Raw genomic sequence first — 7,960 nt, forward strand, 5'->3', positions numbered from 1 at the left:
GGAAGAAATGTAGGGAAAGAGAGATGTGAGAGACCACATTTATGAAGGAGAGTTATGGTGGAGGGGGACACTAATGAAGAGAGAAGAGAGGTAGGAGGAAGAGGGAAGAAGAGAAACAATGGTGTGGAGAGTGTGGAGAGGGGAAATGAGGGGGGGAGAGGTCAAAGTGGGGGAGAGGAGGGGGAGGGGGTAAAATGTGGCACTAGCCGCAAATAGGAATAGCGCTGCATACAAGAGAGCGATGCTACTATGCTATTAGGAGTAGAGCTGCATACCAGCGAGCGCTACTACTATGTGGGGCCAACTAGCAGCAGCGCTGCCGCAAAACAAAGTGCTACCGCTAAACACTTAGCAGGAGCGCTGGGTTTTGGGCAACACTGCTACTACAGCTACCGTCGGTGGCATCGTCTGGTCCCACATAGTAGTATCACATTTTTAATAAGTGACACTACTGCTAAGGTGTTAGTAGTAGCGCCTGACTAGATCACCGCTACTGCTAATTAGCAACAGCGTTTTTGTTTTTCCAACGCTAATCCTGGGGTCCTGCCTATAAGGTTTTTCCTAGTAGTGCCCCTCGAGGGTTGTAACTGTCTCCCGGTATAACTTGTTGACAGGGTGGACCATAACCTTGTTGTCAGCATGGATGGTGATGATGCTCATCAGCCCTCGCATCTTGAGCGTGTTGTAGGTGTGATGGTATGTCGCCATGAACTTTGCCAGCGTCGGGTAGCCCAAGATCACATTGTAGGGCAGGGGCATCTTGGCAACGTCGAAGGTAACTGTTTTCGTCCCGAAGTTGAGCTCGTTGCCAAACGCCACCGGCACAATTATCATCCCCTTAGGCTGCAGTTTCCCTCGGTTGACCCCCTGGAGGGACCCTGTCGTCTTGAGATCCATATCGGGAATCTGCATCCGCTTGATCACGTCGGGTGAGATCAAGTTCAAACCGTCCCAATTGTTGACCAGCATGTTTGTCACCTTGAGGTTGCGAATTGTTGGCAATACCAACAACGACACACATCTGACGGCTGAGGTGCGGTCGGGGGGATCCTCTTCGTCAAAGATGATGAGAGTGTTGTAGCGTTTCAGGCCTTTTGTTGCCTCTATCGCTGGCTCTCCTGCGTTGACTTCACAAGCCCATTGCTTGAGATGCCTGTGGGAATAGTGCAAAGATGCACCTCCATCGACACACATAGCATCCACAACCTTCTCGAACTCCAGGCCAGGAGATACTTCTTTGTCCTCATCATCATCTATTTCTTCATCATAAGATTTCTGATGTCGGCATCAAGTAGGTTTCTATTTCTGATGCTTGGCCTTCCTGTGGCGGTTGCCACGGTTTCTCTTGTCAGATTCACCTGCATTGTCCTAGCCCTTCTCCTTGTCGTGCCTTTCGTACTCTTGCTTCTTCTTCTAAGTAAGAAGTTCTACTTGGAGGAACTGAGTGATGCCATGGCCCTTGGTTAGGTGGATCTTGTAGTGTGGCATGCCGGACTTCTCTCCTACTGTATCCTCATCGCCACCGCAGCAGGCAGCAACATCCTTTCCGGACACCTAGGACTTGGCCTTCTTGCCGGAAATGGAGTTGTTGGCTTGTTTGACGACCATAACTACCTCGCCCTTGCGCCTCGTGCTGCGACTCTGACCCTTCTCCCTGGAGTAGGGCGCCTTGTCAGCATTGTCCGAGTTGACTTTCGCGCCAGCGTGCTCTTTGGGGATCGTTCTTCCTTATTCAGCTCGTGCACATCTGTCCGCGAGAGTGTAAATCTCGACGACATGTCGTATCTTGTCGATACTCATCTCCTCAGGCATCCCGTGATTGTGTACTATCATATGGAATGGTGCGATCATCGCGGTAGGGTGGATGGTAAGGATGTTGTGATATACACGGTTGAACCTTTCGATGTACTTGTGAAGGGTCTCGCCATCTCTTTGAGGAATCACGTGCAAATCACTAGTCTGTCCTGGTTGTTTGTGACCCCCGTGGTATGCACCAACGAATTCGTTGCACAGATCTGCCCAGGAGGAAATTAATCCCTCCGGTAAGCACATCAAACAACTCCTCACGTTGGGATTGAGAGCACCAGTGGGAAGTAGTATGCAAGCACTTTCTCGTCGCGTCCAAGGAACTCTGACGGGATGATCTTGCCGTCGTACTTGGCCGACAGCTTTGGCTTGAAGGCTCCGCTAGAAGGCTAGTGGAATGTCGTATCTCACTGGTGAACGTCGGGCAACCAACCTCATAAGGTATCCTGTTGGGTGCTCCCAGTGCTGGCTCGTTGATGACTGGATTTACACGACCATACGATTGGCGAAATGTCTTCCGTCGCCTCTCAATGATGGTGCCCACGTCCTACTTGCGCCCGCCCTTCAAGACCTGACATTGACCTTGGTTCTTTCGCGGGTCCGTCGAGGCGTGGGACAACTCGTCTAGCACGTCAGTCTCGCGGGTAGGTTTTCTCTATTGTGGGGGAGACTATATTGTAGGCGCTCCGCCTGCGCCGCATCCGAAGGTGGGCCTAGTCATGGCCGCGTGACGCACGTGCGAAGGCTCTGATGCATCTGGTGTGTCACAATTCATGAAGCTTAAAATCATTTGTATGGTCACCCTCCAGTCGAGCGTGTTCTCTGGCGCGGGTGGGAAATTTAGTAGCAACTAGGCTTGCTCTAGCGCTTCATCCCTAGTTTTAGGCATGGAGTGGTGCGAGGCATGGGTGGCGCTCTAACTCCTCGCAATGCCAGAAGGAGTGCCTCCCGACGCCGCCACATGCTATCTACTCCCACCAGGAGGGTGTTGAAGAGGTTGGCCTTGCGCGCCTTGAAAGTTGTGTGCAGGGGCCATCTCCGAATGCCGGACAGCCTCGCCTCGCTCGGGGTGCCGATCGCGGTTGTATTGTGAAGCAGGTGGCGAAGGCGGCGACGCATGCGTCGTGTCATTAGCCGTGACGTTTGCTGTAACAACCGTCGTGTTGCCACATTTGGACCTCGTCAGTGCGTCCTCGAACGTCACAACGGCTTTGTCCGGGTCACGTATTGCGGAGGTTCGCATAGTGTTGTGGCTGCGCTCTTTGGTACTGAGTGCGCGATGCCTTTCCCCATCTCCGTTGCCCATAGCAGACGTCGTGGGCAGCTTGGACGAAGCCGGAATAGCTGTTGATGCTCCCTTGGCCTTCTTGGGCGACATGGGAGTCGATGAAGATGATGGTGAAGACACACACTGCTGGAGAAGATTCGCACACCACACCCCCCTACCCAGCGCACCAAAGATGTTGGTTTGAATCCATGATCTATGGTACCGACAAGGCCCCTTTGCTATAGTTCTGCGGGGACTATGGGTGATCAGAGAGCATCACCGACAGTGGCATGCACGATGGTTTAGACAGGTTTGGTCCGCTTGGAAGCATAAAATATTACATGATGTGTTCTAGTGGATTATGTGTTTGTTCACAATACAGGTGCACTCACCGGGCCAGGATGCTCCTGGGCAGCAGCTACGCGTGTAAGTGAAAGGATAGTCTACCTTTCTAAAGGTAGCCTTGGACCTCCTTTTGTCGTCCAAGGGGTTACCACAGTGGATAATTTGGTCTTTTCGTGGGATAATTGTCCACACGATAGCTGTCAAAACTATTGACAGAAGCTATAGTTGGAAATACCTAACTCTGGTGGATATAGACACATGCATTAAATCCACCGTGAGGTGGTGCGCTGGCGGCGTTCCCGGACAAGGATTTTCTCTTCTTCTATGCGGTTCTCCCAACTACCTTTTATTTACTAGACACGTTGCCAGACGGGTGTTCTTAAAGTTGTTTCATGTCTTTGACTGCTGCCTCGTCCGCTCGACACCTAACTCATGTTGACAATGATCTTGTTGAGGTGGAGTGGAAAATATCTGTAGATGTCGTGTCAGGCGTGGCTGTTGTTAGTTTTTCTTCCTCCCAACAAGTCGACTTGGTGGGGTCTGGTTTCTGGCCTTTGTTGGTTTTTGCGTGAAGGTTGACGTTGCCCGGAAGGGTCTTGCCGACCTGGAGGTCGCGGCTGCATGTATACAATTCTAGGTACCAAATCCCCCATATTTTGTTTCTGGCCTTCTTCTCAACCTACCGAACCCAATGAAAATATTTACTAAGAGATTCCTTCGGGTATGTTAGAGAAACTGCTAACTAATCCTTATAATGGTACACCTCAACCTGATTACCACTTTATATATGTCGATGAGATTTGTGGATTGTTTAAGCTTGCATGTTGATAGATCCATTCTACATCATGCTTCTATATCCTTATTTATTGCATTATGGGCCGTTATTACACATTATGGTACAATACTTATGCCTTTCTCTCTTATTTTACAAGATTTACATGAAGAGGGAGCTGGAATTCTGGACTAGAAAAGGAGCAACTCTGAGGGACCTATTTTGCACAGCTCCAAAAGTCCTGAAAAGTTACGTAGAACAGTTTTGGAATTTATAAAAAATAATGGGCTAAAGAAATACCGGAGGAGATCCACGAGGTGGCCACAAGCCGAGGGGGCGTGACCTACCCTCCTGGCCACACCCTGAAGGCTTGTGGGCCCCCTAGCAGGCCTCTGGTGCCCATCTTCTCCTACATGAATGGTTTTGACTTGGAAAAAATCATATCAGACCTTTCACGACGCGACGCCGCCGTCGCGAGACAGAACTTTGACAGAACCAATCTAGAGCTCCGGCGGAGCGATTCCGCCGGGGAAACTTCCCTCCCGGAGGAGGAAATGAAAGCCAGCGTCATCACCAACAATCCTCTCATCGAGAGGGGGTCAATCTACATCAACATCTTCACCAGCACCATCTCCTCCCCAAACCATAGTTCATATCTTGTATCCGATCTTTGTCTCAAAACGTCAGATTGGTACCTGTGGGTTGCTGGTAGTGTTGATTACTCCAAGTAGTTGATGCTAGTTGGTTTATTTGGTGGAATATTATGTATTTAGATCCTTAATGATTATCAATACTACTCTAATCATGAATATGAATATGCTTTGTGAGAAGTTACGTTTGTTCATGAGAACATGGGATAAGTCTTGTTATAAGTAATCTTGTGTATTTGGTATTTCTTCGATATTTTGGTAAGTTATACGTTGTCTCTCCTCTAGTGGTGACACGTGAACGTGGACTACATGACACATCACAATTATTTAGGCCTATAGGAAGGCATTGGGAAGTAATAAGTAGATGATGGGTTGCTAGGGTGACACAAGCTTAAACCCTAGTTTATGCGTTGCTTCATAAGGGGTTGTCTTGGATCCATATGTTTAATACTATGGTTAGATTTATCTTAATTCCTATGTCATAGTTGTGAATGCTTGCGAGAGATGTTAATCATAAGTGGGAGGTTTGTCCAAGTAAGGGAAGCACCCAAGCGCCGGTCCACCCACATATCATATTATCAAAGTAAGGAAGGTGAATCATGTGAGCATGATGAAAACTAGCTTGACAGAAATTCCCATGTGTCGTTGGGAGCGCTTTTCTTTATATAAGAGTTTGTCCAGGCTTGTCCTTTCCTACAAAAATGATTTGGCCACATTGCTGCAACTTAGTTACAATTGTTAATTGTTACCCATTAGAAATTACCTTATCATAAAACTATCCATTCCCAATAATTTCAGTGCTTGCAGAGAGTACCTTACTGTAAACCACTTGTCATTTCCTTGTGGTCCTCGTTGGGTTCGACACTCTTACATATCGACATGACTACAATTGACCGCCTACAGTTGTGGGTCATCAAGACTCTTTTCTGGCGCCGTTGCCGGTCAGTGAAGCACTTTTGGTAAGAAAAAATTATATACTTTGTTAAAATTTACTACCACTTGTCATTATGGAAAATAATCCTTTGAGGAGGTTGTTCGGGGTATCTTCACCCCAACCGGAAGCACAAAAAGGTGCTCCTGAACCTGCTGCACTTACTAAAAATATTTATTATGCAATTCCTTCGGGTATGATAGAAAAACTGCTATCTAATCCTTATGCAGGAGATGGAACGCTACATCCTGATTTGCAACTAATCTATGCGAATGAAGTTTGTGGATTATTTAAGCTTGGAGGTCTGCCTGAGGATGATGTCAAGAAGAAGGTATTTCCTTTATCTTTGAAGGAAAAGACATTGACATGGTATAGGCTATGTGATGATATTGGATCATGGAATTACAACCGATTGAAATTGGAATTTCATAAGTAGTTTTATCATAAGCATCTGGTTCATCGTGATCGGAATTATATCTATAATTTTTGGCCTCGTGAAGGAGAAAGAATATCTCAAGCTTGGGGGAAGCTTAAGTCAATGTTATATTCATGCCCCAATCATGAGCCCCCGAGAGAAGTTGTTATTCAGAATTTTTATGCTCGTCTCTCTTGTAATGATCAATCCATGCTCGACACTGCTTGTGTTGGTTCTTGTATGAACAAAGATATTGAATTGAAACGGGACTTATTGGAAAGAATTAAATGCAACTCTGAAGATTGGGAACTTGAGAAGGTAATGAGTTAGGTATAAGCCTTATGTTTGATTGTGTTAAATCCTTTACAGACACCGATGTGTTTCGTGATTTTAGCATAAATATGGACTTAACTCTTAGATAGTAGCTTCATTTTGTGAATCTTTCAGTACTTATGTTGATCTCCCCAAGGAGATGTTGTTTAAATATCATCCTCCCATTGAAGTTAAAGTAGCTGAACCTATTAAAGTTGAAAAAGAATCTATTATTTATAACGTTTATCCTCTTATTCCTACTACTTATATTGAGAAACCATCCTTTCGTGTTAGGATAGAGGAACATGCTAAAGCTTCAACTATGGTTCATAAGAGTTGAACTATAACACCCCGTACCTCCTAAACAAATTAACGTGGAACCTAATATATATATGGTTAAAGATCCATTGGTTGATAATATTGATGGGCATGTCATTCACTTCTGTGATGAAGCCGCTAGAATTGCTATACCTGATACTAAGGGTAAACATAGACCTATTGTTGGTGTGCCTATTGTTTCTATTAAGATAGGATATCATTGTTATCATGGCTTATGTGTTGTGGGTGCTAGTGTGAGTGTAATTCCCTTTACCTTATACAAGGGAATTATGAATGATATTGCACCAACTGAATTAGAGGAAATTGATGTTACCATCAAGCTTAATAATAGAGATACTATTTCACCAATTGGGATTGTTAGAGATGTTGAAGTCTTGTGTGGGAAAATAAATTATCCTACTTATTTTCTTGTTCTTGGTTCCCCAGAAGATGATATTTTTCCCATTATGTTCGGTAGAACCTTCTTGAATATTGTTAATGCTAAGATCAATTGTGAAAAATAAACAGTTACCGTAATTTTTGGAGATGCATCTCATGAGTTCAATTTCTCTAAATTTCGTAAACATCCCCATGACAAAAATAGCCTAGTAAAGATGAAATTATAGGTCTCGCTTCTATTGTTGTGACATCCCCTTAGAACAATATTTGCTAGACCATGAAAATGATATGTATATGACTGAAAGTAATGAAATTGATAGGATTTTCTTTTTTCAGTAGCCTATTCTGAAACACAACCGATCTGTTGAAATACTCGGGGATCCTCCTCCAACCAAGGGTGATCCCAAGTCTGTGCTTAAACAATTACCCGATACTATGAAATATGCTTATGTTGATGAAAAATAGATATATCCTGTTATTATTAGTGCTAACCTTTCAGAGCATGAAGAAAACTTGATGAAATAGATTATTGAAAACTCTAAGGAAGCGACTTGCCGCTATTGGATATACTCTTGATGATCTTAAGGGCCTTAGTCCCACTCTATGTCAGCACAAAATCAATATGGAACTTGATGCTAAACCAGTTGTTGATCACTAACGACGGTTAAATCCTAAAATGAAGGAAGTAGTAAGAAATTAAATACTAAAGCTTCTGGAGTATAATTTATCATATTGCTGATAGTAG

The sequence above is a fragment of the Hordeum vulgare genome, chromosome 7H, assembly GCF_904849725.1.
Source record: "Hordeum vulgare subsp. vulgare chromosome 7H, MorexV3_pseudomolecules_assembly, whole genome shotgun sequence".
Taxonomy (NCBI): domain Eukaryota; kingdom Viridiplantae; phylum Streptophyta; class Magnoliopsida; order Poales; family Poaceae; genus Hordeum; species Hordeum vulgare.